Below are 27,629 nucleotides of genomic sequence, written 5' to 3' on the forward strand. Positions count from 1 at the left end.
CATGGAAGCACGGGGCCATTGTGACACTGCAGAAGCAAGGAGAACATTGTGATACTGCAGGGCCTCCTGGAACCAAGGGTAGATGAAACAGGTTTGGCTAGTTTAGCCTCCCAGAGTCCGCCTGACAGGTCCAGCCGATCTTGGAATGTTGAGGGCTGCCTCTCATCAGCCCCTGGAGCACTGGGGCTCTGTGCTTTCCTTCCTATGGAAAAGAACCATCCCTCTTTCCAGGTGTCCATGGACAAAACTGATACTCCCCCTGAAAAATTCCCTATGTGCAAGCGTTCTCCTAGACAAAACCTGCCAGGACAGAGAGCTCTGGCTGGCCTTGTCCTCTGCTGGTCACCCCTCATCTCAAGGAAGCCCTGAGGAAAGTATTTGAACAGGTTTGACCTCTGAAATATCAATGAGTCTCTCCTCCTCTGAAAAACTCAGATGCTCTTCTGATCATATGTGTCTTTTATTACTTATTGTGTATTATGCATGAAATATTATTTTCAGGTAAATAACATTAATCTTCTAGTTCTACCAGTGTTATCTGACACAAAACACTTCCTCTACATATGGATCCAGGTAACCTGTTTAAGCAGACACAAGAAGGAATCCAGCAGGAATGTTTTGTCTCTGCTCCCATCTGTCCCATCTCCTCTGGAGCTGGAGGTGCAGCCCCAGCCCTTGGCAGGGCTCAAGGGCTCACAAGCTCAGCTCCCACCCAGAGAACTTGCAGACCCTGGGTTGCTTTTCTTGGCCCCTGCACGCTCAGCCAGGCTGAGATGGACACTGATGGTTTCTGGGCCGGGCTCTCTGAGCCCCGCCCAGCTCCCTGCAAGCTCTGCCAGCTGCCCTGAGCTCTGGGCAGCACCAAGGGCCTCTCCCCAGCCCAGCCCAGCCAGCTCTGGCCCCACAGCTCTGCTCAGGCCAGGCTGCTCTGGGCACTGCCCCACGGCCTCAGCCCCTGGCACGGGCACAGCAGCAGCTGCAGCTGCCACAGGACTCAGCCCCAGCCATGGGGAAAGGTGCTGGCCAAGGCCAAAGGAGGCTCCCTGGCTGCCCTGCTCCCCTTGGGCTGAGGTGCTGAGAGCTCTGCAGCCCCTGCTGCCATCCCATCTGCCCAGGGCAGCACAAGAGCCCCGGCCTTGGGGCCCTCAAGAGCTGCTCCTGCCCCAGGCCCAGGGCCCATGCCAAAGCTGGGGGCAGCCACAAAGCTGTGCCCATTTCTGTTCATTGCTGCCCTGATGGGGATGGATCCTCAGCATCTTGGAGGTTGCTGATGAACTTTAGTTTTCAGAGGCCTCTTCTTTGTTGAGCTCTTCAGTTCAGGAATTCAGTGACAAAGGCTCATTCACATTTGTTCAAAACATCCAAACAAGACAAACCAATGGGAATAATTCAAATCTTCAGTTCTTCTGTGGTTAATTAGACAGATTTCAGAAGTGTTTTCAAAGTGAATCTACTATATCGAAAACAATGAAGAGATAATTGTTTTGTTCTGTTTAGTTTTCCTGTTTATAGATTGATATCAGCAATCTCCAACTGATAATTGATCCCCAGCACCTCCTCAGGCAGTCTGAACAGATATGAAAATCAAGACCCTTTGTGGCTGACAATCAATCACTTTGTCCCTACCCCCTCCCCACCATTTCCCTCATCCAATCCCTGGCACTCATAGCAGCTGAGGAAAGGAGTCACATCCAGGAGTGTCCCCATGGCTCAGGACTGGGGCCAGATCAGTGAAATCTCTTTATTGCTGATGTGGACGAGGCCATCAAGGGCACCCTCAGTCAGTTCCCAGGTGAGCCCAAGCTGGGTGGGAGTGTGGCTGTGCTGGAGGGCAGGAAGCTCTGTAGAGGGATATGGACAGGCTGGAGCCATCCATGGGCCCAGGACAGGTGGATGAGGTTCACCAAGGCCAATGGCCAGGTCCTGCCCTGGGCTTACAACCACCCCATATCCCTGGCTGTGCCCTGCCCCTGATCCCCAGAGCTTGTCCTGTTTCCTTCATCCCTGCATTGCCAGGGACTCTCTGGGACAAGGGAGCTCTGCTCTGGGCATGGAGGGAGGTGCAGGTGCCACCATTGGAGTGGGAACCAGAACTCCAGTGGTGGCCAAACACAGGTTTGTGTCCTTTATGGGTCAGGAACTGGTGGGACTCAGAGGCACAGAAAGTTTCTTTTCATGGCCAACAGACCATAGCTGAACAGGACACAATTTAATAACAATCACAGCTCTTCCCTGAGCTATGTGCAATGTCCCAGCAGTGTCTGATGAGTGCATCATTCACGAGTGATTTCCATACTAAAATTATTTAGACAAACATGGTTCTATGATCGATGTAAACACAATTAAGTTCTTGTATCAGGATGCTCATCTTGGAGTGGGTGTAAAACAGCTCGAATGATTCCTGATTTGCAAAGCTGTCAGTGGGGGATGCAGAAAGGGAGGTCAGGCTGCTTTTGGTGGTGAGGAAATGCTGAAACCAGCCTGACTCATTTCATCTCCTCATGCCCTGGCTGATCTCCCCTCTTTCCCCTTCCATCCATTGGCTTTTGTCTCCCACCAGCCCCCTGGTGAAGAGCCTGGCTCTGTGTTCTCCATCCCCTCCTCGCTGGCACTGCCAGGCTGGCATGAGGAGCCCCTCAGCCTTCCCTGCTCCAGGCTGGACCAGCCCAGCTCCCTCAGCCTCTGCTCACAGCCCAAGGGCTCCAGCCCCACCTTGGAGGCCCTTCCCAGACCCTGCTCCAGCTGCCAGACATCTTTCCTGCCCTGGCCAATCCAATCCAGGCCACAGTGGCCTGGATAATCCACGTCCTTGATGTCCTGGTCACACAGCCCTGGCCCCTTGTCCCCATGTCAGGCTCTGGGGTGGATCCTGTGGAACATCCTTTGGTGGAGGCGGTGGCTCCAGGTGGGCCGGGGGGATCCCAGGGGACAGGGACCCTGCTGGGCATGAACAGCATTGGAGTTGTTGGGAGAAACTGTGAGGGGGAGCTGGGGCAGAGTGACCAACCCAGTGACCTGACACAGCCCTGCTGGGATGTCACACAGCCCCTCTGTGATATCACAGCCTGCTCTGTGATGTCTCAGTTTGCTCTGAGATGTCATACCTCTAACCTGTGTTGTCACAGCCTGCTCTGTGATATCACAGAGGCAGTTTGTTATGTCATATCTGCTCTATGACCTCATATACCCCATTCTGTGATGTCATAGCCCACTCTGTGATCTTCTGTGAAAGAAGGCGGGGCAGCAACAAAACTTCTCCACTGGAATTAGGAAGGGCAGACTTTGGCCTGTTTAGGATGCTGATTTGGGGAGTACCAAATCAGGTCCTCATTGTTTAAAGGGAAACAGCCCTTAAAAACAAAGGGGTCCAGGAAGGATAGACACATTTCGAGAAAGTAATCTTAAGGGGGAAGGAGCAGCCTCTGCCAGTGTGGCAAAAGATGACCTAGTGAGGAAAATGACTGCCTTGCCTGCCCATTCAGATTTTGTGGGAACTCCGGTGTAAAAAAGGACCAGCAACTCAGGAAGTGTTTAAGGATGTCATTATGTTATCCAAAAGAAAATTAGATACGTGAAGCTCAATCAGAACTTAACCTGGCCACTTCTGTAAAAAAATTAAAAAAAAAAAAACTTTGTATAAAAAAGTGTATAGCAAAAGGAGGGATAAGGGAATGTCTATTCCTTATTGGATGTAGTGGAGAATATAGAAACTAAAGAGAAAGAAAAGCTGAGCTACTTAATACCTTGTTTCTCTCAATTTTCAATATTAGGACAGGCTGTTCTCAGGACAAGTGTTCTTCTGAGCTGGTAAATGGGCACAGGGAGCAGAACAGCCCCCCGTGTAATCCAGGAGGAAGCAGCTGGGGACCTGCTGAGCCACTCAGATGCTCACAGGTGTGTGGGATCAGATGGGATCCATCCCAGGAGGATAAGGGAGCTGTGGATGAGCTCCCCAAGCTGCTCTCCATCATTTCCCATCACTGCTGGCTCTGCAGGGGGGTCTCAGAGGGCTGGAGGTGCCAGTGTGAGCCCATCCCCAAGAAGGGCTGGAAGGAGGATCTGGGGACCTCCAGGCCTGTCAGCCTGACCTGGGTGCCCGGCAAGGTTATGGAACAGATCACCCTAAATGCCATCAGAGGGCCCCCACAGGATGGCCAAGGGGTCAGAGCCAGCCAACATGGATTTAGGGGTGGCAGGTCCTGCCTGACCAACCTGATCTCCTTTTATGACCAGGTGACCCACCTGTTGATGCAGGAAAGGCTGTGGATGTTGTGTGCCTGGATTTCAGCAAAGCCTTTGACACTCTCTGACAGCATTCCCTGGAAAAGCTGCAGGCCACGGCTTGGGCAGGTTCCCTCCTCGCTGGGAGATTTAAGAGCTGGCTGGAGGCTGGGCCCAGAGAGTGGTGGGGATGGTGCTGCACCCAGCTGGTGTCCAGGCACTGGTGGTGTCCCCCAGAGATCTGTGTTGGGCACAGTCCTGTTTAATATCTTCACTGATGATCTGGGTGAGGGGATCAAGTCCACCGTGCACAAACTGCAGATGGCACCAAGCTGGGTGTGAGTGTGGATCTGCTGGAGGGCAGGACAAGAAGACACAGCCTTAAGCTGCACCAGGCGAGGTTCAGGCTGGACAATAGAAAGAAGTTCTTCACAGAAAGGGTGAGTGGGCATTGGAATGGGCTGGCCAGGGGGGAGGTGGCAGAGTCACTGTCCCTCTCCAGTGGCACTTAGTGCCATGGTCTGGGTGACAAGGCAGTATGAGGGCATTGGTTGGGCTTGATGATCCCAAAGGTCTTTTCCAGCCCATTTGATTTTGGCATTCTGTGCACTCTGGGGCCATTGTGACACTGCAGGGCCTCGTGGAACTGAGAGGATCATGGTGACACCGTGCAGCCCCATAGAACCAGGGGTCCATTGTGGTGCTCTTGAGCCAAATAGAACCAGGGAGTGCACTGTGACACTCTGGGTCCTCGTGGAACCACAGAGGCCATTGTGACACTGCAGGGCCTTGTCTAACCAAGGGGTTTCACCATTTTGGCACTGCAAAACCAAGGATACCTTTGGGAGACTCCAGGGCCCAGTGGAATCAAGGGGCCGTTCTGACACTGCGGGGCATCATGGAACGAAGGGGACATTGTGAAACTTTGGGGCCTCATGCAACGAAGGGGACATTGTGACACTGCAGGATGCTGTGTAACCAAGGGGCCACGGTGACATGATGGGGCCTTCAGGAATCTGGAAGAACGTTGTGACATTGTGTGGCCTCATGGAAACAAAGAGTCCAGTGTGACACTGAGGGGACTTGTGGAGCCACAGAGACCTTGGCGACAGTGTGGGACCTCATGTAACCATGGGGCCATTGTGACACTCTGGGGCCTCATGGAACCAAGGGCCCACTGTGGAACTGCAGCACCAACGAGAACATTGTGACACTGTGAAGCCCCATGGAACCAAGGAGTCCATTGTCAAATATTGAGGCCCTATGGAACCCAGGAGACCAGTGTGACAGTGCAGGGCCTGGTGTACCAAGGAGGCCGTTGTGACAATGAGAGGCCTCATGGAACCAAGGACATCTTTGCAGATGACACCAAGCTGGGTGTGAGTGTTTATTCTTTGGGAGCATAGGAGGGCTCTGCACAGGGACCTGGACAGGTGGATCTAGGGGGTGAATCCAACAAGGTGAGGTTTAAAAAGACCAAGTGCCGGGTCCTGCACCAGGGCCACAAAAACCCCTGCAGTGATACAGGCTGGGGACAGAGTAGCTGGACAGCAGCCAGGCAGAAAGGGACCTGCAGGGAGTGATGGACAGCAGGCTGGGCATGAGGCAGCAGTGTGCCCAGGTGGCCAAGAAGGCCAATGGCTCCTGGGCTGGATCAGGAATGCTGTGGCCAGCAGGAGCAGAGCTGCTGTGCCAACACTGATCTGCCCCCAGCTCTGCACACAGACATTGCTGCTGCAGCTCCAGAGAAGGGAACACAAGGGCATCTCTGGAAAAAAACTTTGCTGGGAGATCCTTTAGTTCCTTTAAAGCCAAAAGAGTGTGGCCCCTAATTGACACAGTCTCTGGCCACAGGGAAGTTAGAGAGAAACAAAATGAGAAATGGCAAAAACAATGACATTCCTTTGTGGACAATATGAAAAACTAATACAAAGGAAAAAAAGAACAAACCACAACCAAAGCAACAAGAAGTATGAAAGATGTCTTTTAGTAGAAGTGATTGGCAGAAACTGGCCAGCAGTTTAATGTTCCTGAAAGCATCCAGTGATCAGTCTCCACACTGCAGCCTTGAGCTCCTGGTTCCTCAGGCTGTAGATGAGGGGGTTCAGGACGGGAGGCACCACCGAGTACAGAGCTGACAGGGCCAGATCCAGGGATGGGGAGGACATGGAGGGGGGCTTCAGGTAGGCAAATGCTGCAGTGCTGAGGAACAGGGAGACCACCGCCAGGTGAGGGAGGCAGGTGGAAAAGGCTTTGTGCCGTCCCTGCTCAGAGGGGATCCTCAGCACAGCCCTGAAGATCTGCACATAGGAGAAAACGATGAACACAAAACAGCCAAAACATAAACAGACACTAACTGCAATGAGCCCAAATTTCCTGAGATAGGATTTGTAGCAGGAGAGCTTGAGGATCTGCGGGATTTCACAGAAGAACTGGCCCAGGGCATTGCCATGGCACATGGGCAGGGAAAATGTATTGACTGTGTGCAGCAGTGAATAGAGGAAGGCATTGGCCCAGGCAGCTGCTGCCATGTGGGCACAAGCTCTGCTGCTCAGGAGGGTCCCGTAGTGCAGGGGTTTGCAGATGGACACATAGCGATCATAGCACATGACGGTCAGGAGGAAAAGCTCTGCTGAAATGAAGAACAGAAAGAAAAACACCTGTGCAGCACATCCAGTGTAGGAGATGTTCCTGGTGTCCCAGAGGGAATTGTGCATGGCTTTGGGGACAGTGGTGCAGATGGAGCCCAGGTCAGTGAGGGCCAGGTTGAGCAGGAAGAAGAACATGGGCGTGTGCAGGTGGTGGCCGCAGGCTACGGCGCTGATGATGAGGCCGTTGCCCAGGAGGGCACCCAAGGAGACGCCCAGCAAGAGGCAGAAGTGCAGGAGCTGCAGCTGCCGCGTGTCTGCCAATGCCAGCAGGAGGAAGTGCCTGATGGAGCTGCTGTTGGACATTTGCTGCCTCAGGACATTGAAACCTTTTCAAGAAGGAATTACAGTGAAAACTGGGGGGAGATTTGTCCAGAAGAGTCAAAGCCCTTTTTCATAGACCCTTTTTTGCCTCTAAACACCTCCCCCTTGTCTGTGTCTAGGAGACCTTCCTTCACCTTTGTTGCTGGAGCCCTGATTGTTGCTGGCCAATGTTGTGTGAGGAGCTGGACCTTGGTCTGCAGGACACCTGGGAGTCAGCCCTGATCCCAAGTCAGTGCAGGGGCACATTAAGGGCAGGGGCCAGTCCTGCTTTTGGGATTTGTATAAAGAATGTTGAGTCAAGGCAGAAGGAGCTGCCTGCATGAAGGGATGGGGATTGCAGGAGGCAGAACAAGAGATTCTGCTGCACCGGGGGAGAACAGAGAGTCCAGGGAGGCAGGAGGATTGTCTGAGGCTTAGTGCAGACTGAGGGGAGCTGCTCTGTCCCTCTCTCCTGTTCCAGCTGCCCTGCACTTGCACCTTTCTGAAATCCACTCCTGCGTTAGCCTGGGCAGCCAGGAGACACTGCTGAGAGCAGAGGGATCCCTGGCACACAAAGGGGCTCCTTCCTTTCCCAGAGTCAGGAGAGTGGGCTCATTGCCAGCTTCCCAGGCTGTCTGCCCAGAGCTGCCCGGGCACAGGGAGCTGGGACACCCCATTGCTGTGCTCAGCCTGCACAGGAGGAGCTCAAGGGCTGGGCCTGGCCCTGCAGCTGGAACTGCCATTGCACAGAGCCCCTCAGCAATGGCAGCAGCACCTGGGCAAGGCAAGGAGAGAGAGAGAGCCAGGCCTGAGGAAAAGCCTTTCCCTACCCAGCACTGCCCAGCCCCTGCCAGGCAGCAGCAGGGCAGGACAGTGGCCCTCAGGCCCTGGTCAGCAAGGAATGGGCACACGGCCAGAAAGATGCCCTTCATCTCTGGGGCTGCTCTGCTGGCCCAGGAGGGACTGAGGGCCCCGAGCTCCCGGGCTGAGGGCTGTGCTGGCTGCGAGGGGACACAAGAGCTGTGCTGCTCAGGGCAGTGTGTGCCCTGCAGGGCAGGCCCAGCAGGTGCCACATCTGCCCTGCAGCAGGGCTTCCCTCAGCACTGCCTCCCTCCCTGCCTGCCCACGGCTCTGCTACTGGAGCTGTCTCAGCCCCAGCTGCTCCTGTGGCCCCGGGCTCCTTCCCTGCCAGAGCTTCCAGAGCCCAGCCCAGCCCCTGGGCCAGCCCTGCCCTGCAGCTGCTGGGCCCTGCAGGGATTAAAGATCAGCTCCCCCAGCCTGGGCACCATGGAAAGCTGACACTGAATGGATCTGGGGGCTGGGCAGGTGCAGGCACTTGCTGAGGTGCCAAGGAATCCTCAGGGTGATGATTTAAGAGTCCCAGCCCCTGCTCCCAGCCCTGTGAACAGCTGAGTTTCCATTGCCCCCAAGCTGAGCCAGGGAAAAGTGGAAGCACAGATTCAGGAAAGCAGAGACCCAAGTAGGAAACTCCTGCCCTGAATGAGTTCATGACAGGTCCTCTCAGAAATGAGCAGGGCATGAGCTGGAGCTCTGAGCAGCCCTGGCTGCAGCCCCAGCTTCACCCCCTGCAGCCGTCACTGGCAGCAGGAGCCATCCTGCCCTGTCCCTCTGACGGTGCCCAGGGCAGCCCTGCTCTGCAGGACATCCTCCTTCTCCTCTTTCTACTCCTCCTGTGCCGCAGAGAAACTGGGAGAGTCCTCCTGACACATCCCCCAGGCTGTGGGGTGTGCTGGCTTCAGGAGATCCCTCCAGGAGCACAGGGGACATTGCCCTGCACCCACACACTCACCATGCACAGGGCTGTGAAAATGCTTCCCCAGGTGAAGTCTCAGCTCAATGTCTTCCCAATCCGATTGCTTTCAGCCTGTCTCTGCCTGGCTCCTGTCCCCTCAGTGCCTGCAGGCAGAGCCCTCAGCCCTGCTGGGCTGGGAGAGGAGGTGGTCCTGGGAAGAGCTGTTCCTTTAAAGCTCAGCAGCACAGACACAGCACAAGGACTTTAATGAGCCTCTTGGGGCTTGGGTGTTTTTTACATCAGACTCAGTCACTGAGAGAGCGTTCAAAAAACTTCTCAAGAACTCAAAGTTAAATCGAAACACTGAACTTAAAAAAAGTTTTAATGGGTTCTGTGGAGAGACACGACTGGGAAAGTGTCCCCAGATTCCACTTAGAGCCGAACACTGGAGGCATTGGCAGTGGTGACAGCTGGGGACAAACAAGGCAAAGGTGTCTCTGGTACTGAGCACACCTGGATGTGTTTGAGGAATGCAAAGGGCCCAGGCCTGAGCCCCAGCCCCTGGCCAGGCAGATCCTGTCCCTCCCTCCTTGCTCAGGGCTCTTCCCAGGATGGGCACTCGCATGTGGGGATGGGCAATGGCAAGGGTGAGCATGGGGTGGCCCCTGCCAGGCTGCTGAGCAGGGACAAGGAGGCAATGAGGCCCCAGCCCTGCAAGGATCACTTGTCTCCTGCTCCTGCCTCAGGCCCAGGCCCAGCAGCCACAGCCAAAGTGCTGCCCAAGTTGGCTCTGGCAGGGCTGTCTTGCAACTGCTGCCCATCCCTGTGCCCTGTGCCACCCAGGCTGTCCCACGGTGTCCCTGCCTTGCTCCTCTGTCCCTGCAGGCTGTCGGCATCCCCCGGCTGCCCCACCTGGCCGGGCCCTTCCTTTGCTGACAGCTCTGCCTCCTGCCTGCCCACACAAAGCCTGGGGCTGACCCAGGCTCTTTCTGGGGGATGTGTTGCACCACAGCCCTGCCCTGGGAGGGAAATTCTCATCTCCTCATGTCCAGTCTTGGTCTCCCCTTCTGCATTTGTGGTATAATTTCTCTATCTGAATGTTTCCCATTATGGAGAAAAAGCTCCACCTTTTCCTAATCCACCCTTCCAGCCCTTCCAAGACACTGCTGTTCTCTCCTCAGTCTCTTCACAGGTGAGCCCTGGCACATCAGCCTCCATACATGAGTTATGTTCTTGAGGCCTGTGTTATGGTTTGGGCCTGGCAAAGCCAGAGCCCCCATGAGTACACCTTTTCCCCGGTGTCTGCTGTGAGATGTGACCAGGAATAAGCAAAGCAGGCTCCAACTTAAACATAAAGAAAAGTTTATTAACTAAGCTACACACAAACAATTACTAAACTACACACAAAAGAAGAGAAAAAAAAAAAAAGAAAACACGAGGAAAATGAAAACCTCACAAAAAAACACTCTCCCCCTCCTCCCCCCTAAATTCCCAATACAATACATCCTCCAAAATCACCAGTTCTGGGTCCAACACCACCCTTTAGATTGCTCAAACTTTCAACTCCTCAAGAGGAGAGGGAGTCCTTCCATGTGTCGTGGTGGCCTTTTCCGTCCTTGTTCCGGTGCTCTCACCACCGAACAGGGATCAGGACTGCTTCCAGGGTTGTCTTTTTAAGGATGCTTTGTCCAGTTCCAGAAAAGCACAGTATCTCACCTTTCCACCTTTGGGACATCTATCCCCCCCATATTTTATATACCCCCTGGGGCCGAGGGGTACCCACACTGAATCTTCTTTGGCACTGGGACATTTCTCCCCCTGGACTCAGTCTCTGTATCACACGGAAACATGGCTCTGTCCATGGCTACACGAAAGAGTCCAGCATAAAATGCCACTCCATCTTCTCCATTCCTTCAACATCTCTCACTCTCTCTCTCTGGTCCAGACCTCCATCACTCATTCATTTCCTTCGTCCTCCTCCACTCTTATCACTCGTCTAGGAAGGGTTAATGTTCTGTAAGGTTTTCATTGTCCAAACAACGTGATTAAAAGCGTGCCGAAAGGGAGAAACGCGACCCACCCCAAAGCCTTGACCACAAGGGTCGCTGATATCCCAATTGGCCATGCGGAAGCCTTTCACATAGGCCGTTCAGCCGGGTCGGACTCAGACCCAATCTTTCGTATGTTAGAAGCTACCTTCCTATCCCTGAACGAATCCAACCCTAACCTAACCGAATCCTGTTGGCTTTGTTATGATGTCGAACCTCCCTTTTACAAAGGAGTCGCTCTAAACACTCCCTTCAGTTACTCCACAGCAGACGCACCCAACCAATGTAGGTGGGACACCCCTCGCAAAGGAATCACCCTGAGTCAAGTGACAGGCCAGGGCAGATGCTTTGGCAATGCAACCCTAGCTAGGTGGAAAGGCAACGTCTGCGCCGAAGTTGTCAAACCTGACAGGAAAAACAATAAGTGGGTAGTCCCATCTGCATCTGGGATGTGGGTTTGCCAGCGATCTGGAGTGAGTCCATGTGTGTTCCTTGCCAAATTCGATGACTCTAACGACTTTTGTGTCGAAGTTCTGATTGTTCCTATGGTCCTGTACCACGCAGATGAAGAAATGTATTGCCATTTCGAGGAACCCAGTCGGCTTCACAAAATAGAAATAGTAACAGGTATAACTATCTCAATGCTGCTGGGCCTAGGAGCAGCCGGAACGGCCACAGGAGTCTCAGCCTTGGCAACCCAGCACCAAGGACTGTCACAGCTGCAGGCAACAATTGACAAGGACCTGCAGAGGATCGAGAAATCCATCTCCTTTCTAGAGAAGTCAGTCTCCTCGCTCTCAGAAGAGGTCTTGCAGAACAGGCGAGGACTAGACCTCCTGTTCATGCAGCAAGGGGGGCCTGTGGGCCACCTTGAAGGAGGAGTGCTGCTTCTATGCAGACCACACGGGAGTCGTGAGAGACTCCGTGGCAGAACTCTGGAACAGACTGGCTCAGAGACAGAAAGACAGGGAAGCCCAACAGGGTTGGTTCGAGTCCTGGTTCAATCGATCACCATGGCTAACCACCCTAATTTCTACCCTAATAGGTCCATTGGCAATGCTACTTTTAGCTGTCACCTTCGGACCATGCCTGCTGAACAAGCTGGTCTCATTCATTCAGACCCGCCTAGAACGGGCCAACATCCTGTTCATAGGCCGGCAACAACTGCTGTGAATTTGACCAGGGAACACTGCCAGTCACAAGAATTTCTACCCAGGTTTACCAAACCCCTTTCTTTGTGAACAACCCCATGCCTCATTTCAGTGCCTATGTATATGACTACTTCGTTCATTTGTGAAAAAGGAGGGGGGAGATGTAGTAGATAGGGTCAGGCGCTCGGAAAATCTCGCGATGTCACGGAAAGCAGCAGGATTCCTCTCCCCCTAACGCCTAGTGATAAGGGATCACCCAAGAATGTAGTCCCCCCTAACATTAGTAACTTTCTACTCCTTACTAACCAATTACAGTAAGGTAAGACCCCCTGACGTAGAGAAAAAACTTTCCCAGTATAAAACCCGACGAGGCGGGACAATAAAGGTCTTGAACCATCCACCATACTGGTGTCTGCGTGTGTTCTTGGCCCGAGTGACCCTGGAGAGTTTGGGTCGCCGTGCCGTTTCCTCAGAACCAGGTCGCCTCGCCTTGCATCAGAAGGCAATAGCATCCGCACCAGGGAATGCCCTACAAGTATGGGGAATGTGAGAACAGCTTCAGTCGTAGGTCCCAGCTGATCATCAACCAAATAATCCACACTGGGGAGAGGCCCTATGAGTGTCCCAAGTGTCAGAAGAGGTTTCAGACCAGCTCCAATCTCCTCAGCCACCAGTGGATTCACACTGAGGAGAGGCCCTTCTGCTGCCCTGACTGTGGGATGGGCTTCAAGGACAACTCCATCCCCGTCACCCACCGGCACATCCACACTGGGGAGAGGCCCTACGAGTGTCCCCAGTGTGGGAAGAGTTTCTTTGGCAGCTCTGACTTGACCAGACACCAATGGAGACACCATTGGTAAGGGAAGTCCTGCAAGTGCTCCAACTGCCAAAGAGCTTCGTGCACCGCTCCAGCTTCATCCCCCATGGGAGGATCCACATTGGTCAGAGCCCTGGTGACCCACATTTCCTGTGATCCATGTGGGGAGGACACCTGGCTGGTTATCCTTTTGGTTTGGCCCTAATTTTCTTCTGATTTTTCTTTATCACTTAAAAACACCTGAAATATGACAAAAAAGAAAGTAATTGATCAAGGATATCGAAAATCCTACTATTTAACAGGTGTTTGAGGAATATTCTGGAAGATTTGTGTGTTCTTGGGGGATTTCAGGAAGTATTCTCCATATCCTTGCACTCCAGAATTCAAGATAAATTGGTCTGTCACCTCAAAATTATTCAATCCCACTGAAAACACCTCAATTTTACCCCAAAATGGCTCAATTCATGTCAAATTGTTCCCACCTCAGAAAAACTCAGTCCCATGCCATATCTAGTTGATTCCACAATCTCCAGGGTGAGATGGTGTTGGAAGGAGATTGGGAGAAGTGAGATCGAAATTTGAGGGTGTGGGATTGGGATTGTGTAGGTCTGGGTGTGTGTGATCTATTTTGATAGTAAATAAAACTTTCAGAACTATCGATTTCTGTCCCATTCATTTTCCATCAGTTCCAGTTCTGATTTCAGAGTGCCATCTTCTCAGCTGATTGTGTTGGTGTCCTCCTTTCTCTCCTGCCTCACTTTGCCTGCTCTGTTTCTCTCTCAGTGTCTCCCTTAACCCAGGGCAGCTCCCACCAAAGATCCTGCCCTGATTTACTTCCCAATCCATGAGCTACATCAACCATGGGTGAAGTTATGAAGGCTGGCAGTGAAATGTCATTGTAGGATCTTGCTGCACTTGGCTTTTGGCTCCTTCTTAAGAGCTTTTCCTTTGAGGGCAGGAACATCTTTTCCTGGCTGGGAACTGGAATTCCAGCCCCTTGGAGTGTGTGTCATGGATCCCAGAGGGGCATTCCCGAGTCTCCCAGGGTGCTGCTCCGGCCATGCCTCCCAAGGAGCTGTGCAGGGCCAGGGGACAAGGTCCAGCAGCTCTGTTGGTTCTGCAGTGCCACAACAGCCCCTGGTTCCATGAGTGTCCATACTGCAAACAGAGGTTCCTTGGTTCCCATGATGCCCTGCTGTGTCACCATGAATATTTAGTGCCATGAAGTTCTTCAGTGTCACAATGGCCTCCCTCTCTCCATGAGCTTCCGCAGTGCCACAATGGCTTCCTTGGATGGGCAGTGTCACCATGGACCATTGGCTCCATGCAGCCCCACTAGGACACCATGGACTCCTTGGTTCCATGAGGTTCTGGGAGTGTCTCCATGGTCTCCTTGGATCCACAGTGTCACAATGGTCCACTGGATCCACATGGCCCTGCTGTGTCACCATGGGCCCCTGGTTCCATGGGACCCCAGGGTCACAATTGACTCCTTGCTTCCATGTCACCCTCTTAGGGTCAAAACGGTCCCTTCATTCCATGAGGAATACAGAAGTTTTGTAGAAACATTGAGCAAATCCTTCTTAATAAAACTGGGAACATCTGTTTGCGTTCAAAAGAGATGTTAATGGTGACGGTGGCACCAGCAGCCTCCATCTGCAACAGAGATCCAGGGAAAGGACAGGGACAGAGAATTCAGCTGCAAGACTCAGAGAATTCTGCTCCCAGAGACCATTTCTGCTCACACTGTCCCTTGGAGAAAGGTGACACCATTCCAGGCAGCCTGGACTGAGCAGGTGGCTCCTGAGTGGCGTTTGTTGTTCAGGAAATTTGCTCAGGCTTTTCCATTTTTTCTGGTTTGAAAGCAAAACCAGTGAGAGACTCCAAGTCACAATTACAATTTATTAGGAAAAGAAAAAAAAACAAACAACAAAATGCATTCAATAATACAAAAGAAAAAACATTGACAAAGTCAGAATACAACTTGACACCCTGTTGGTCAGGGTGTTGTTAGCAGTCCAGTTGGAATGGTGGCTGCAGTCCTCCTGGAGTGGCAGATGTGGTTATGTTGGAGCAGTGATCCTGTAGTAGGCTGTAGTCTTCCTCTGAAGATCCAATGGAAATGGCAGCTGTTCCCTGGGAAATCCAGTGGAAAGGCAGCTTGTTCGGTCCCAAACCCCAGATTATATCCTGGTGGGGATGCTTAACTTCTCCCCACTGGGCGGAGCATCTCACAATGAGCTAAAATCATTCTATAAGTCATGGGGTGGGTCAAGAAATGGCTCCCAGAGGGAGTTATCTCTGAGTCACATGGCAAGGCATTGATTGGCCCATTTACAGGAGATAAGGAAAAAGTAATGCCCTTCCTGCTTTCAAAAGCTCTTGAGGATTGGAATAGAATACATCTTTACATTGTAACCTAGGACATCTATCACTGATGGAAGGGTGGGATAGAATAACTTCATATTTGAGGTCATTTTGAGCTCTGCTGGGGGTTTCCCGAGGTCTGGTAGTGCTGTTGGCTTCAGGAACAGTTTGGGAAATGGCTCTGGGACTGAGGGCTGGGTGAAAAATGAGAACGGTTGTTAGTCTTGTATTTACAGTCTTTTGCTATATGTCCAGTTTTCTCGCAGTTATAACAGTTTCCACTGCCTTTATTACATTCTGTATTGTGGGGAAGCACATTTAATGCAACCAGCGCTTCCATTGCACCCTGGCCTGTGGCCTTGGCTAGGCTGGAGTCACGGTCTGAGACCACTTGGCAAATGCAAGCATCAACCATCTGAGTGATGGTCGGCTCATGGACAAGGCGGAGGGTGTCCAGAACCTTTCTGCACTCAATAATGGCATTACAGAAAGCTAATTTGCTAATAAGATAATCCCAGACCTTTTGATCATCTACCTGTTTTTCCAGCACTTTATTAAGGTGATCGACAAATTTGATGTAGCTCTCATCCAGGCCCTGGCAAATGTCAGTGAAGTCAATGTGGGATGTAGAAGTGCCAGGTGGAGGAGGGTAGACCTTGCAGCACCTTTGAGATCTTCCAGTATTGACCGGGGGAGGACTTCAGCCTGATATTGCAGTCTAGTATAGTCTCCTTCCCTGGTAACACAGTCCGTTGTGAGGTGTTGTCACCGTTCTTCCTCAACATAACCTTTTGGCAATTCATTAAATTTATTTATCCAAAGTTGTTTCCACAAAATAAACTCAGCAGGTGACAATATAATTTTTATACACTCTATTAAATTTTATGGTACCATCGTGTGGGCAGTAAATGGTGCATCCAGCAAATTCTTAAAATAGGGAGAACTCCTCCCATAGTCCTTTGCAGCATTAACTAAGTCCTTAATTTCCCTATGGAGGTAGAGAATCCAAGATTCAGATGGCACCTGTGCAGTATAAGCAGGGGCCAAAACCTAAATGGGAATCCATAGGGAATAGATTTAGGTTTTGGCCCCCGCTTATATTGCCCAGGTGCCACCTGAATCTTGGATACCACCTCCCAGTCCCCCTCCTTCGCAGCTTTGCTCTGCATCCTCTTCCAAGAATCCTTGGGCTCATCCTCACTCTCAGATAAGCTATCGCTCTCTTCCTCTGCAGAGGAAGCAGGTCTGCTGGGAGGGGTGTAAGGCATTCAGCCAACTGGCAACACACTGTGTTGAAGGCCTTTGGTAGCCAAAATGGCTTCCTTCCAGTTGGCCCCATGTCCAGTTCCAGGGTTGGAACTCAACTTCAAGGTGGGGCCTGTCACAGGGGAGGTACGTCGAGCAAAGGCAGGAAATGGGGATGAAGGCCGAAGGGAATCTAAAATGGCCGTCTCTCTAACAGGAGCATTGCCATCTTGTGATTTATAGGAAGAGGGATTAGGATCAGGAGATGAAGTAATATGGGTGAGGGAACATCTCAGGGCAGCATGGCCACTACCACCCTGAGGAGAGGACAGAAAAGGAAGGGAGATGACCGATAGCAGATGGCTTGTCTGTGCCAAAGGGCGGGCTCCATCTCCTGTCCTGTTCTCAGGGAACATGGTTTTGGGAACGTGGTGGGAGGATTGAATAAACCAGGACAATGGGTTGGAACCATGAACTTGTTACATGATCCCATAAATTGAATGAAACAACAGATACAATTTCCCAACTTTTAAAACCCCTTGACCCCTTGTGTTTGTAAAATATAAAGCTTTTTCCCAACAGCATCCCAAAATAGTAACTGATAGATAGAATCAACAGAGATATCAGGAAACTCCTCAACCATGAACAATACCTTTTAAACTCCCCTCAGAAAATGAACTCCCCTCTAAATTTAAAACTCTCCAACACTTAACAAAAACATCCTTTGCAGCTTGGAACTGATTATTTCCCACAGCTGCACCCAATGAAAGAGGAAATGCCCATCCACAGGAACGGAAAATCAAAAGCCCAAACCCCTGGGAGCTCTCTGCCACTCAGTCACTCACTCTCAGTCTCACAGGCACAATCTTCAGCCAAAGTGGGGCCTGTGGGGCTGTCAGCAAAGCTGGTCCCACAGATGTTGAGGGGATTGTTGACTTCTTCAGTGAGATTCAATAAAACTCAAGTCTCATTTCAGCATTGTGGTTGACCTGAAGGGGTACAGCTTCCAGTGACATCTGGCTGGCAGGATCACTGCTGGAGACGCTACCGGAGACCTTAACAAATCATGTCCCTGTTTGGGTGCCATGTGTAGCATCATTGCTCTGCTGAGGCCCTTGTAGCATCCAGCACTCATGAGCCCAAAGCTCACTGCTACCTTAGAAAGCTGACAGAACAGGCAGGATGGGTTTTCATATGATCTCCTGCAAACTGGGTTCATTGGTACAGGAACAGGGTACACAGCTGAACAGGGTCCAGGGATGAAGACAGGGTGTAGGCTGAGGGAACAGGGTCTTATATGGGGTAGTGAGCTGAGAGTCAGAGTCCAATGGATATGGGGGAAAATGGTGCAGAGAAGGGGTCAGAGCTCAGGTCAGCCAATAGGGAAACAAGGGTGGAGGAATGCAGCAAACTAGGGTCAATGGAGGGACAGAGGGAGAACATTCTAGGGCTAAACAAATGTAGGCAATAGGAGTTGAACTAGGATAATTAGGCCAATGGGCCAATGGGGTAACATAACGTGACATGAATCATGTGTCTGCAAAGATCAATGGGAGAAGAAAGCATCTCACCCTAACCTGAAAGCCTATTCCTCTTATCTGGAACCAGTCCTCCATGTCTAGGGGATTGAGACTCTGATGGCAGGGCTCTGGGCCTCCACACATCCTCACAGCTGGCCCAGGGCAGGTCTGGAGTGGTCTTGGTGGCAGCTTGGGCTTGGCACACACTTGAGGAGGGTGTCTGTTTTCAACAGGGAGCTTAGGAGTTTTAGATTACTAAAATAAAAGAAGAAAAACCCCACTCTGACTGAGTGCAGCAAGTTCTCCAAGATAAGCTGACCCCAGGTGAGTGAGGAGAGACAGGATGGGGTTTGGAAATGTGGAGCAAGGCTCTCCACACTGGGTCAGATCTCAAGACACAGCTTCTCAGAGCAGGCCAGACCTCCTTAGGAAAGCCCCTGGGTCTATCAGTCACAGAATGCTGCTATCATTTCTTCTCTAAAGAGAACTATACACGCCTAAACCAGGAATATGGATTTATTGGAAGCTATTTGAAATATTTCTCTGTAACAATAGAAAAAGAACTTCCTAGTGAGCTGCACTACAGTAGAGGGAAATCAAAGCAAAACCATGGTTTGTCAGCATGTACTTGATCATAATGAGCACCATGGTGCATTTGGAGCTGAGCCCTGAAACCTCAGGGCCTGAGTGGAGATTGCACAAACCTTTCCAGGAGCGAAAGACGGACAAAAAACCCAAAGTGTCTTGAGGCATGAATGTGTCCCTCTGAGGTCCATCCCCAACACAGGCTCCTCATGACTCCTTGGAGGAGAGTATTGGAGGCCAGGATGGCATGAAATCCTCTCAGAGACTCAATGTAGAAAGGAAAATCCAAAGTACCTTAAAAACCTTGAGTATCTCAAAGCATTAATGAGCACTACTGAGTGTCAGTACAAAGCTCTCAAGGGACTTGTTAAAGCAGATAACTGGGGCCATGATTATACAAAGCTCTCACAGAGCCTGTATCAAAAGGGAAACACCAAATACTTTGAAAATACTAAAGTACCCTGAAGTATTAATGAGCCCCAATAAGTGTTGTTACTGACAAAGCCTCTCCAGGGACTAATTACAGCGGATAGTTGGAGCCCATGATTGCAGAAACCTCCCAGAGACTCCAAGTTAAAAACCAAATCAAAGTCCTTTGAAAAACCTGCAGAGAGGCTCCCGGCACAGAGGCAGCTCCTGGCAAGGGCAGCGCTGCAGAGAGACAGCTCTGGCCAGGAGCAGCTCCTGTGCACAGCCCAGCAGGGCTGGGGCACTGCCTGCAGCCACCCCGGGCACAGCACAGGGGCACAGAGTGGGTAAACTCAGCCCGGGCTGGGAGCACAGAGCAGAGGTCACTCAGGGCTCACAAGAGCAGAAATCAGCCCAGGTTTGAAGCAGTCATTCCCTGGCTGTGGGAAGAGAAGCTGCCATTCCTGCCAGGATCTCCTGGAGCTGGCACATCCCACAGCTTTGAGGACCTTTCAGGAGGACTCTCAGAGCTGCTCCAGGGCAGGGCTGTGGCCCCAGGGCAGGGCTGGCTTCCCCTGCTGCCCCAGCCCAGGCACAGCCTAAGGCAGCTCCTGTTGCCAGGCTCTGCTGCAGGGCTGAGCAGCCGGGGCTGCAGCCAGGGGTGCCCAGGGCTGTCCTGCAGAGCAGGGTCCTGCAGCCCAGGGCGCTGTGCTGGGGCAGGGACTCTGCTGCCTGCCAGGGAACGCTCTCAGCCGGCCCGGGGAGCTGCTCCCGGCACGGTGGGGAAGCTGTGGGGGGAAGGAGCCACCCTGAGCAAGGCAGGGGCTGCTGCTGAGAGGGGCTGGGTGGGGCAGGGCTGCTCCCAGCTCCAGACCTGCCTGGGCACCGCTCCGGAGGACACTTCCCAAAGAAGGTAAGCCTGGGATTGCTGGAAAGATCAGGAGCTTTCCTGAGAGTGTTTTCAATTTCCTGCTTGGAGAAGGATGGGAAAGTTGGGGTGGTGACAAAAAGTTTTTTGTACTTTTTACATTTTTATATATTCATAGCTCTCTAAATTACTATTATATAGTTACAATTCTATAATCCTTACTTAACTCTAATAAACTCTTAACTGTATTAAACCACTATTATATTCCTATATAGCTTTAATCTTGAATTAAATCTAGTATGTTTCCTTACCTTTCTCTTAATAACCTGACTGTCTAAATATATTCCTAAAATGCTGTATAGTCCTATTCTTTTATATAGTCCTGAAATACTATATAGTCTTCTAGGAACTAGACATATAGGAGCATTTTGAGTTTTGAGAATGAGCAGAATATGAGCAATCATTATAAAAAATGAAGGCAAAGAAGCCTTTGGACCTACTCCAATGGGATGACCCAGGGGTGTGTAACTAGGGAAACTGAATCTCCTTTTGGATGCTCCTGTTAAATATCCTAATTATCAACCTTAATAATTTGTTCAAATCAGGAGGTGAGTGTGCCCTTTCCCACTGGGACACCTGGAAGCTTCCAATAAGTGTCTGGTTTTTACTTTACTTTACTGTTCTAACACTGCTGCAAGGGTTTTTTTTTTTTCTCTTTGGATTATAGACAACAGAGGGATGAGAGAAGCAGAACAGGAATTGTAATCCCAGATTCACAGAATATTCTGAGTTGAAAGGGACACACAGGATCATCAAAGGAATGTTTGAACATTTACACAGACTCCAGAACTGTGACTTAAGCTGGTCAGTCTCTCTGCTGGGAGCCTTCCAAAGGCCCTCAGCCACTCCTCAGCCCTGGACAGCAGCAGCATCACCTCTGCAGGGCCCAGCAGGGCTCTCCTGAGCTGTCCTTGCCCAGCTGCACACAGAGCCTGCCTCAGCCAGGGCCCTGCACACAGGCAGGTTTCTGTAGGGCCCCGGCCAGGGCACACAGGCTGGGATGGGCTCTGTGAGCGCTGGCAGGGACAAGGCTCCTCTCAGAAGGGAATGTCCAGGCCCAGGGAGATGCTCAGGGAAGGAGAGGGGGCTGAAGAGAGCAGCGCTGGGGCAGGATGAGGGCACGGTTGGTGTGTGGGAGGTGCCAGGCACAGCTGGGCATGGGAACACTGTCCTGAGTGCCCGGCTGTCTCTGCCCTGCCCTCTCAGGCACAGCACCACAACATCTTCTCTTGGTTCTGCCCTGCCCTGATATTGTCCCTGTTATCTGCTGCTCTCAGGGAGACTCTGGCATTTGCAGCAGCTGAGTCAGGCACTGCCCTTGGCATTCCTGCCAGGCAGGGGTGTGTCCATGGGAATGGGGTGTCCAAGCTTCCCTGGCACCTGTGGGGCTGTGGGCAAAGCAGTCCATGGGAAAGGGGAATGAGCTGAGCCCCTCCCTGAGATCCCATCATGGGCACAGCCAGGGATCTCCTTGCTGTGCCCTTCCAAGCTCTGAGCTGCCCCCCTGGGTGCAAATCTGTGCCAGAGCCTCTGGGAGTTCCCTGAATGTCCCACGGGGAAGGGCAGAGCTGCCACAGCTGAGGAAATGCTGCTGAGTTTGCCAAGGGAGCCGTGAGTGTCCTTGGCACAAGGGGGTGCTGAGACCTTGCCCAGAGACCTTGAGAGAGAGTGAGAAATTCAGGGATCCCTCTGCTCTGGGCAGGGTCTTGTTTATCCCAGGCTGACCCAGGAGTGTGATTGTGCTCTGATTTCAGCCAAATGTGCAAAGCCAGGGCAGCTGGGAACAAGCCCATCCAGCCCCTCACCTTCCGTCATCCACAGGGAATACTTTGCCTCTCTCATCTCGCAGTGGCAAACTCTGAGTGCAGCAGAAATGCTGGGGATTTCTGACCCCAGAATGCCAGAAATGATGTGTGGGTAGGAATATAATTCCTAAAACAAACTCCTGCCATTTGTGTCTTATAGGACTGTGAATGCAGATGCTATAAAGCCTTTCTGCATTAGGAGTGATTCCCCTGACAAATCCTGAATATCCAGCCTTATCCCTCTGCCACATGGCCACAAACCCAGAGCAGCAGGGCAGGGATGGCTCCAAGACAGTCCCCACACACAGGCCTGGCTGCTCCTGGCACACTCAGCCAGCACAACTGGAGCTCAGGCAGGGACCTGGGTGAAGGTTTTCCCAGAGCAGGAACAAGGGTGGGCGAGTCACAGCACGACAGTCTGCAGTGAGTGGCCCAGGTTTGCTTCAAAGCACCCTCTCCTGACTTATCCCTGTCCTTTCTCCATGAACAGGTCCCCAAGTGCAGCCCCAGCAAATGTCCAACAGCAGCTCCATCAGCCACTTCCTCCTGCTGGCATTGGCAGACACGCGGCAGCTGCAGCTCCTGCACTTCTGCCTCTTGCTGGGCATCTCCCTGGCTGCCCTCCTGGGCAATGGCCTCATCATCAGCGCCATAGCCTGCGGCCACCACCTGCACACGCCCATGTTCTTCTTCCTGCTCAACCTGGCCCTCAGAGACCTGGGCTCCATCTGCACCACTGTCCCCAAAGCCATGCACAATTCCCTTTGGGACACCAGGAACATCTCCTATACAGGATGTGCTGCTCAGGTCTTTTTCTTTCTCTTCTTCATTTCAGCAGAGTTTTTCCTCCTGACCATCATGTGCTATGACCGCTACGTGTCCATCTGCAAACCCCTGCACTACGGGACCCTCCTGGGCAGCAGAGCTTGTGTCCACATGGCAGCAGCTGCCTGGGCCAGTGCCTTTCTCAATGCTCTCATGCACACGGCCAATACATTTTCCCTGCCCCTGTGTCTTGGCAATGCCCTGGGCCAATTCTTCTGTGATGTACCCCCGATCCTCAAACTCTCCTGCTCAAACACCAACGCCCCCAGAAAGCTGGGACTCATTGCTGTTGGTGCCTCTTTAGCATTTGGCTGTTTTGTGTTCATTATTTTCTCCTATGTGCAGATCTTCAGGGCTGTGCTAAGGATCCCCTCTGAGCAGGGATGGCACAAAGCCTTTTCCACCTGCCTCCCTCACCTGGCTGTGGTCTCCCTGTTTGTCAGCACTGGCATTTTTGCTTACCTGAAGCCCCTCGCAATCTCCTCCCCATCCCTGGATCTGGCAATGTCAGTTCTGTACTCAGTGGTGCCTCCAGCCCTGAACCCCCTCATCTACAGCCTGAGGAACCAGGAGCTCAAGGCTGCAGTGTGGACACTGATGACTGGATGCTTTCAAAAACATTTAAATGCTGGCCACTTTCTGCAAATTGTTTGTAATAAAAGTCATCCTTGATACTTTTTGTTGCTTTGGTTGTGATGTTTTTTCCTTTGTTTTACTTTCATCATATTGTCCACAGATAAATATCATTGCTTGTGCCATTTCTCATTTTGTTTCTTTCTGCCTTCTCTGTGACCACATACTGTGTCAATGAGGGGCTGCATCCCTGGTGCCTCTAAAGGATCTCCCAGCAGAGTTTTCTGCAGAGATGCCCTTTTGTTGCCTTCTCTGGAGCTGCAGCAGCAATGTCTGTGTGCAGAGCTGGGGCAGATCAGGGCTGGCCCAGCAGCTGTGCCCAGCAGCAGCAGCAGCACTTGGTGTTGCCAGTGCTGCTGCCGTGGCCCTGCCCCACTGCCGTGGTGGCCCTGGTGTTGCTGCAGGGCCTGAGTGCTCTCGGGCCAGGCACAGCCCTGGGGGTGGCAGTGCCGGGGCTGCAGCAGGGACAGGCCATGGGCACTGCTGGGGCAGCGCTGACGCCTCAGCCCAGGGCCTGGGGGCTCCAGGCTCCTTGCCCAGGCTCTCTCAAGAACACACCTAGGCCAATGCTCAGCACAGAAAAGCCCTGTGAGCAGCCTCAGGCTGGCTGTGGGCAGGCTGGGGGCAAACAGCATGGCTGGGGCTCTGCAAGGGCTCTGGGGCAGACGGGAAAGAGCAGCAGAGCAGGGGCTGATCCATCCCCAGTGCGCTGCACAGCCCAGGGCAGTGTCCCAGAGCGTCCTCATGGAGCTGCCAACAACATCCCCCCTCTGCAGCCCTGGTCTCTCCCCCAGCTCGCGCAGGTGCCCCATCCTTGCAGGCACAGACACAGCAGCACTGGCTCAGCAGCCCCTGTTTGCATTGCACACAGCAGGGGGAGCACCCTCATGCTGTTGCTGTGGGGACATGAACCTGAGGGAGCACAAATGCCATCAGCCCCTGGGGCCAGCAAGGGCTGGGGGACACCAGGGAAACCACTCAGGTTTGTCGTGGCCTCTGCAGTCAGCCAGAAAGTTTCTTCCCATGAGCTGGGAGTTTCCTGTCCCACTGCAGACACTGTTGCTCAGAGCCAGGGCTGCCTGGCAGCCACTCCCAAACTGCCCTGAGCATTTCCTCTGCTTCACATTTGCTTGCTTTATACCCCCTGCTTCACATTTCTTCTAATTGCCCACGCCAGGGGGCCCACAACTGGACACAGCACTCAAGGTGCTGCCCAACCAGTGCCCAGCACAGGGGAAGAATCACTGCCCTGCTCCTGCTGGCCACACCATTCCTGACCCAGGCCAGGAGCCATTGGCCTGGTTGCCCACCTGGGCACACTGCTAGCTCATGTCCAGCCTGATGTCCATCACTCCCTGCAGGTCCCTTTCTGCCTGGCTGGTGTCCAGCCACTCTGTCCCCAGCCTGTAGCACTGCAGGGGTTGTTGTGGCCAAAGTGCAGAAACCAGCACTTGGTCTTCCTAAACCTCACCTTGTTGGATTTGGGCCCTGGATCCAGCCTGTCCCAGGCACTGTGCAGAGCCCTCCTACCCTCCAGCAGATCAACACTCACACCCAGTTTGGTGACATCTGCAAAGATGGCCTTGGTTCCATGGGGCCGCTCAGTGTCACAAAGGCCTCTTGGTCACACCAGGCCATGCACTGTCACACTGGTCTCCTTGGATCCATGTGACCATGCAGAGCAAATGGTGTCCTTGTTTCCATTGGGCCCCAAATATGACAATGGTCTCCTTGGTTCCACTGGGCTACACACTGTCACAATGTTCTCGTTGGTGCTGCAGCTTCACAGGAGCCCCTTGGTTCCATGGGCCCCCGCAGTGTCAGAAAGGCCGTGGAGTGTCCCAATGGTCTCCTTGATTTTGCAGTGTCAAAATGGTGAAACCCCTTGGTTACACAAGGCCCTGCAGTGTCACAATGGCCTCTGTAGTTCCATGAGGACCTCGAGTGTCACAGTGCACTCCCCGACTCCATTTGGCCCCAGAGCACCACACTGGACCCCTGGTTCTGTGGACCTGCACAGTGTCACCATGGTCCTCTCAGTTCCATGAGGCCCTGCAGTGTCACAATGGCCCCAGAGCATCCCAATTATCACAGAATGACAGAATCAAATAGGCTGGAAAAGACCTTTGGGATCATCAGGCCCAACCAGTACCCCAATACTGCCTTGTCACACAGACCATGCCACTAAGTGCCACTGGAGAGGGACAGTGACTCTGCCACCTCTCCCCTGGCCAGCCTGTGGGATCTCAGCACCTCAGGACTGATGTGCAGAGAGACCGAGATCACCCTTGGGGGGCTCGGGAGTCCTGGAACATTGCCAGAAGTGTCTGGTGGCTGGACTTTGATCCTGCAAAGGAGACGACACCTGTATGAGGATGGGAGGATTTCACTGGGGTAAATGGTGAAGGGATAAGTTAATTAGAGTGTAAAACACAGGGTTTAGGATTTCTGTACAGGGGGGTTTAGAGAAGTAAGATGGAGGAATTGGGGCGTGTCCTGTCCTCCTTCTTCTTCTTCTTCGCCTCCATCTTCTGTGGTGATGTTGGCACTTTGGGATTGGTTATTACTAGAAGTGCACTGATCAATAAGGGTGACAGGTATTGGGGGAAAAAGGTAAATATAGTATACGTAACTTTGAGTATAAAGATAAGTGACCACCCCGGGGGTTCTTAATGTGCCCATGGCTGACATGCTGTGCAGACCTCTGTTGGGCCGAGAGAAAATCTTTTAGATAAACAACTAATAAATACTGAAAATTGAGAAAAAACCTGAGGCCTCTTCTCGTCCTTTGAAGCGCGCGCTGTCCAAGGCCATCCCTGAGCCTTTCCAGGCCATAAATCAGCCGGGAGAAATCCGGCAAGTGGCGTCCGCTGCGTGGGCTACTCCTCACCAAACCTTTTGGGGGGGGATCAGCCCTGAAGAGCTGAAGAGCAGAAGAGAGCCGAGAGGGCAGCGTCGGTCTTGGACGAATTCCCAGGAGAGCACTGATAACTCCTGAGGAGAGAAGCCAGAAAAAAGAAACAAGAGAAGAAAAAAAAAACAGCCAGGAGAGTCTGCAAAAAACAGCAGTCACTGAGAATTACATCTCTCAGCTTCTGCCGAAGACAGTTCATAGCAGAGCAGCCTGGAAAGGAACCAGGAAAGGCGCCCCTGGATCCATCCCTCGTGACCCGCTGGACGGACATCAAGAGCCTCCGGACCGCTCTGACGACAGATTTGGTGAGAAGGTCAAAAAAAAAGAACATGGGGGGCACACTCTCCCAGGAACAGCTGGGAATTTTGTCCGCCTTACAAGGCGTGGCTGCAGCATACACAGAAGGGATCCCAAAGAAAGAATTAAAACAATTATTGTTGTGGGTAAGGCTAAACTATCCACTCTCGGAAACGCGCCTGCTGTTCGAAGTAGGGTTTTGGCAGGAAATCAACAGGCATTTATATCTCTTAGCAACAAAAAAAGATGAGACAGCGTTAAAGCTGCTCTCGCCGGCAAAGTTGATGCTGGAAGGTATCTCGGTGCAGTCAAAAAGACTGGAGAAGCAACAAGTTGCAGGGCCCTCAGAAGGAGGGGAAGAGCAAAGCTCTGAGAAAAAATTAGCTCTGGCCTTAGGTAGCCAGGGGGAAAAGGCTCTCGAGGAAAGGGAGCAGGAAATACTATCAGATCCTCCGGTCCCAAGACCCAGAAACCCCAGGAAACTCCTAAAGCGCCCTGAAACCCCGGAAATTACAGGGGAATCAGGATCGGAATTAGGATCCGACTCGGACAGGAAATCGGAAGGGGGGGTGCAGGGGGGAGAAAAGGGATCGGGGGGGGTGCTTTCTCGCGGAGGGCATGGCGGCGCGGCGGCAGAGGCAGAGCAGGGCGGCCAGGCTGCGGCGGTGCAGGCGGGGAGCGCGGGTGAAGAGATAATAGGAGACACGGGTTCCGGTGCGGCTTTGGTCAGTGCAACGCCGGGGGCGGCGGCCGCCCCGGCCGGCAGAGTAGCAGAAACGCACGCGGCGGGCGAAACTCACAAAGACCCGGGGGGGGACTCACAAACCAGCGTGGGGGCGTTAGGCACGGGTGGCGAAATGGGGGAAACTGCGCAGCCCCAAAGGGCCACCGTAGTGAGACGCAGGAGGCGCGCGGTTGTGACGTCAGACCCGGTGCGGAGGTCAGCTCGGATCGCGGAGCGGGCCCGAGGGCCGGCGGGAGGCGGGCTGCGCATGCCGGTGGGAGGAGCCAGGGACACAGCGTCAGAAAAGGAGGAGACAGAATCAGGGACAGACCGAGGGGAGGAGAACTCGGAGGTGGAACGAGGGGGAGAGAGTGACATCAGCTCGGGAGAGACAGGGAGCAGCTCGGAAAGCATGCGTGCGTGGAGAATAGAGCGCG

This window comes from Melospiza melodia, unplaced genomic scaffold, assembly GCF_035770615.1.
Source record: "Melospiza melodia melodia isolate bMelMel2 unplaced genomic scaffold, bMelMel2.pri scaffold_61, whole genome shotgun sequence".
Lineage (NCBI taxonomy): Eukaryota > Metazoa > Chordata > Aves > Passeriformes > Passerellidae > Melospiza > Melospiza melodia.